The sequence below is a fragment of the Typopeltis vanoorti genome, chromosome 7, assembly GCF_054136105.1.
Source record: "Typopeltis vanoorti isolate ZY-2024b chromosome 7, IOZ_Tvanoo_1.0, whole genome shotgun sequence".
Lineage (NCBI taxonomy): Eukaryota > Metazoa > Arthropoda > Arachnida > Uropygi > Thelyphonidae > Typopeltis > Typopeltis vanoorti.
This window is the reverse complement of record NC_143555.1, coordinates 69,650,211-69,656,099: the sequence shown is the minus strand read 5'-3', so window position 1 is coordinate 69,656,099 and position 5,889 is coordinate 69,650,211. Positions and strand designations below refer to the sequence as shown.

The window sequence follows — 5,889 nt, the reverse complement described above, 5'->3', positions numbered from 1 at the left end:
TGAAAGTATCTTTGAATGGTATCTGACTGCTAGTATATGGTACTCGGTCGGCCAACAAGTGGACAGTGTCTCTGCTCACCAACCAACAGGTCTTTGTTTTGAATTCCACCTCCCAGTACGATATTTGTGAATGTTTGGGTGGGAGATACATTTCATCTCCTAGTGTGAGATTATCCCCCCTTAGAGGAGGATAATCTCACATTGAAATGTCTTGTGGCGGGGAGGTCCGTGTTTGGTCTCTGGAGAAGGTTTCCAGATTATTTAACCTTAGCCCACCCGCTGTATTAATGTGCAGTAGACCAACCTTTCGAATCCATTCTGAAATCCAAAATGACATTCATAAGAACTTTTCAACCGAAAATAATTAGCCGCTTACCCACAAAACAGACAGATCGAGTAGAGATCATCACGTGCTACCAACTTACGTGTAGTCTTACTTATTATATAGTCATTCATTAATGTCATATTGAACTTCTACAAAATAAAGTAAAAAAATACATTTTGTTTCACTGATAAGGCAGTGAAACGAGAAATGTTTGTATTTTTATCTGTCGAAGCTGATATGCTGTATTTATATGTCGAGGGAAAGGTCTTCAGCAAAAACAGTCAAGATGGTAATCCTTTTTGATTACATTTCCACCATATTTACACATTTTTTTTTTCTTCTTCTAAGTTTCCCAGTGGATCAAGACTCTGCCATCTCCTTATAAAATGTCGTAAAAATTCCCTACATTGTGTATGTTAGGCTTTGAAATTGGCTACAGATTTTTAAAAAGTTATAAAACAGGAACATTTTACAACTGCTTAAAACAACAAGTGATGAAAGCAAAGTTCGCTAATATATTTCAGCACGTGTCACGGAAATGCTCGCTATTTGCGTATGAATAGAAAAAAAAAAAAGCTTGAACGATCTGTGGTTTCTAAGATCAGAGTCCTGTTATTTTCTGAATGCCGGTGCAACATGAAAATAGTGTATCCTTGTGATGACTTAGAAGCATGACTTTTTGAACCGAGCTGTTGACCTTCTTCTTTCGCCAAATGAAAAGGTCTATAGTTCGAATTCCGTATGTCTTGAAGAACTTTTTCTAGAGTTAATCATCCCTTTGTTATTTCATTATATTAAACTGTTTCGGAGTTCCGATTGAAGATTGGAACTTCCATGTTACATTTTACATGTTCGAAGCATTGTTCTCACTGAACAAATTATGCGAAGTATGGGACTGTGAATTACCATACGCATTTGACAGACACTGAACTTATTGCACTCTGTTTGAGTTATAAAAAAATTTGGTTTTCTCTTTTTTTCAACAGTTTTGTAAATATATCTTAATCGATACTTTTTTAAGTTAGTTTTGGATTTGAATATGACTATTGCATCTACACAATAGCTCATTGATATTACGCCGCATAAATTATGACAAGTAACAATTGTAAGGAATAATAACCGCGAGTTATAAGCATTCATTACTTGTAAATGTGGGCATTAACTAATTATGACTGGTATTTAATATCCATATAAAGTTACTACTTGGAGAGAATAAAAAAAAAAAAAAAACTTGATCCAATTACTGGAAAGATTAGTTGTCATTGTTCTGTGATATCATGTCACTAGTTTCACCTCACGTCTCCAAGTTACTTAAGTAACTTAAAGCGGTTCTGTTTGCAATTCTGTTAACTTCGGAAAGAGAAATTAGGAGAAAGATAAATCACTTGCTTCTTTTTGGCTTTATGATAAAGTTAGAACATGATATCACTCTTTAGCAATTGCTGTTCATAATTTTTTTCATGGGCAGCGATTAACGAATAAAAAGAATTTTGTGATAAGCATTCATCCGAGAAGAGGGATTTGTACCAGAGAAAATCAGCTGGATTATTATCAGAATATCTTCTTTTTTTTCTTTCATTTTTTGATTTATTTTATTTTATTTTACATTCTGACCCTAGTAGTTTTAAGAAAAAAATTCCCCAACGCAAGGCATTTTTTTTCTTTTCATTTGTGTAGCAATAACGTCAAGATCATTGACGATTGCAATAGAAATTCGACAAGGAAAAGTAGCTCGTTGTGCAGAAAGAATATCTCTAGATCGTGTTGAATAGACTTAAGCGTTGTACCTTTCTCTCTATAAGAAATTCCCTCTGTTCATATTTCATATCTCCCCCCCCCCCTTCTGGATCTTCTTCGATTGTACCCACCATCTTTACATTTTTTACAGTACACGAGAGGTCTGATACGGAAGAGTCAGGCGTCTCCCCATTTCATGATATTACAATTTGTTACTAGTAGATTGCACGTGGCTACGCAAAGCTCCTTCCTTTAGAATTTTTTAAAGATATTTGTATTTGATCCATTCTCGACTTTTTTTATACAGCCAGGCTACTATGACAGCACTACACGATTGAGTTTGTATTAGTATTAATCTCCTATCAACAATTTTTCTCCAAATCAGTCTATTACTTGTTAGCAACTAAGGTAAAAAAACACTCCTTCCCAGTTTCCTTTAGGCTCCCATAATTTTATCTCTCGCTCGTCAGTTATTTTCCAAACCTTGCTTATCTGTTGCCAGTGCATGTGCAATTCACCTCCCTAACAGCAAATAGAAATTAGCATTTATGACGCATTTTTCCACATTGTGATACTCATAAGACTACGCACTTATCAGCTTTGATGCAACAAGTATATCAATTAACGAATAATTCATGCATACCCCTTTTTTTTATCAAGTGTTCAGAGAGTTGGTCTGCTCAACGCTAAAATTCCGAACTTAACTGTGTGGTTATTTTCGTTTTATGGATGAGGCCAGATATCAGAATTCCATACATTGAACTTACATTTGCGAAACGGTTTTATTATTATTATTATTTATTTATTTATTACACAGATGCTTGATACTTAAATATCGACATGGCAGCTTATATGCGAGTTTTTACTAGGCTTCCGATAAGGTTCGGTAGAACTCTTTAAACTCATAATAATAATAATAATAATAATAATAATAATAATAATAATAATAATAACAATAATAATAATAAATACTTGTCCCTAGCAGAACACAAGTCTTGTATGGCAATACTGATAGCTCTTCAAACAAAATTAAGAGAATATAGTGTGTGTGTGTGTGTAGTAGTCGAAATTTTCGTTTCACGGTGCAGACCTGCGCATGTCTTGCTTGGTTAGAGAATATCGATTTTTTTCCCTACTTCTGTTTTTTTTTTGTACTTCAAACAAGACATATTTTACAAATAAAGTTAATTTCAAGACTTTTTTTAAAAAAGGTCACAACATTTAGAATTGTGTGAATTAATAATAATATTCCTCTTCTTCTATAGATTTCTTCTTGCGCTTGAAGATCTATCAGCTTGATACAAATTTCTCCTGCAACCAAATGCTGTTGTTATGTTTAAGGCAGTGCGCTTTCCTTCGTTTTATTTAGAAGAGAGAGAGAGGGGACTTAAATGCTTCCTTTTAAGTGCACTTCGCAAGATACTTAGAACCGATTCATTTTGTTAGTTTGTACGCATATATTCTTATATGAATACAAGAACTCTGCTCTGTCTGGTTAGAATTTAATGAAATTTGATATTTTGGATCTGATTTAAAATTTGCTCAGTCGTCTCACTCTGATTTTGGTTTTAATCGCAAAACAATACAAAATTTACATGTTACAAATGACAAAAATAAATCTACAGAAAGCGCGTAAAAACGATTTTAGATTTAATTGTTCCGATAATAAATAATGTCATTACTATTATTGAAACGCGTATTTTTATGATTGTCTTCGACCAATTTCTAAACTTTATTTATTTATTTTTTTGTTTATATCACATTCTCGAATTTGCTGTTCAAGGTAATAAGTTCATATCTCCTTTAAACAGAAATATTGTATTTTGAATGACCAAAGAATGTCTTTTTCCCGAAACGATCGTAGTCAATCATAAAGATGTGCGTTTCGCAGTATCATTATTGTATAGTTCTTGAATCGTTCAACGAAGGCCTGTTTTAATTAATATGGTGCTTAATACAAGTCCATTATATCGGTTTGGTGTTCGATTTTTTCCTCACTTCCTTCAGAACGTATATCGCTTCCTTTAAAACAGTGTTTCTCATAGTTTTCTGGCCTTTGTCCGCCTGAACAAAGTATATAACTCAGCTGTCCAATAATCCCCATACCCAGCTCCTTTATCGATAGGCCATATTTTATCATCAGAAGTGAGCTTTCAAATGTCGCCCTAAGTTCAAAACTGTGGAGTAGTTAAATAATAAACGCGACCTTAATATTTTCAGTGGAAAATGTACTTGGAGCAAAATTAGAATACGATTTCTTGCGCATCGTGCAGACCCTGTAGCTGTCTTATGCACTGGCATCCTCCCAAAGAAAAAGGAAAAAAAAACCCACTAAAAACACTAAAATACGAAAGTTTTCCAAAAAATCTTTACTTAATTAAAATTCTTTTTTTTTTTTAATTTATGTTGTGTCGTGCCTTCTATTTCTATACTTCTTATGAAGTAGCGATCACTGCAGATGCTCAGTCATAGGTCGTATGCGATGCGTAGTGTGTATTGTCAAATCGTCTACTCAACTCGCCCCCCAAAGAGATTAAATCCTGAGTTCAGATAAGTTCATAAGACCAGTGCGCCACTGGTCTTATTATTATTATTATTATTACGGGCGACTCTAGGGAGTCCTTAGACTAATCGAGGGAGGCCCTAAACATCATGTCCACACAACTATACGACATTCACACAATATCTATCATACTTGTCTTGAACTTACTCACCGTTATAGCACCCACAACAGACTCTGGCAGCTTATTCCACTCATTTACCACTCTAAAAGTAAAGAACCCAGCTCTAACATCTCTGCTGACCACACTCTTGCCCAGCTTCCATAGGTGTCCCCTAGTCCTCCCACCACCACCAGTCCTGATCTCAAAAATATCTTCTGAATTAATCCTATAAAAACCCTTTAGCAATTTGAATGTCTCAATCACATCTCCCCTTTTCCGCCTATCAACCAATTTCGGCAACCCACAAATCTTCAACCTATTCTCATAAGGTTCATTTCACAGACCTGCTATCATCTTGGTCTCTCGCCTCTGGATCCTCTCCACCTCCTCCCCATCAAAAAAAAAAAAAAAAAACTAAACACACTGTGCCTGCCAGGGATTGAACCTGGTACCTTCCGCGTGTTAAGCGGATGTGATAACCACTACACCACAAGCACCTGATGTATTATGTATCGCTATACACTCGTTTGGTGAGAATATACAACATGTGGCAAAAATATTATGCATATTTTATTGAAATTAAACGAATTACGTAAAATAACTTTTTAATTAATAGGATGTTTAATATAACATATTCTAAATTGTTTCTGAAAAACGTATACCATAACTAAAGTAAAACTATAATAACAGCATCTCAGATATATGTTTTTTTCTCTATGGATTGTGCTTTCAGAGCAGTTTACAATCCTGCTGTTTATTACCTTTGAACAAAATCGACTTTGAGGACACATTCGCTGGCTTGTTTCAACCCGACTGATTGGTGTAATTCAGTATGAGATAATAATTTCAAGCAGTGAGGCGAGATTGATTTAGATGTCATGCAAATCGATTTTACAGCAAGGTGTGTCTTGTGTCATAGTTCAGTTTTCCCGTGTGATTTATCTTTCGCATTAATGATGCCCGGAGGCGGCAGAAGTAGTGAGCAAATGAGGAATTTTCTATAGATGCTGCCGATTTGCAAACTACATAAATTCAAATAATCTCAAACAGGAAACGATTTACTAAATTTTTTTTCTTTAGATGCTCAAAACGTTTGCACTGTCTGATAATGTCTGTTGAAACAGAATCTAAGAATAAGGCATGTCTGCTTACACATACTTTTCA

At 34.7% G+C, this 5,889-nt stretch overlaps 1 non-coding gene across 1 annotated transcript; it reads right to left on the bottom strand.

Moving 5' to 3' along the window:
* Positions 1-5,149: 5,149 nt before the first annotated feature.
* On the bottom strand, positions 5,150-5,222 carry TRNAV-AAC (transfer RNA valine (anticodon AAC)). The gene has a single exon. It is a non-coding gene; the product is annotated as a tRNA-Val (tRNA).
* Positions 5,223-5,889: the final 667 nt, after the last annotated feature.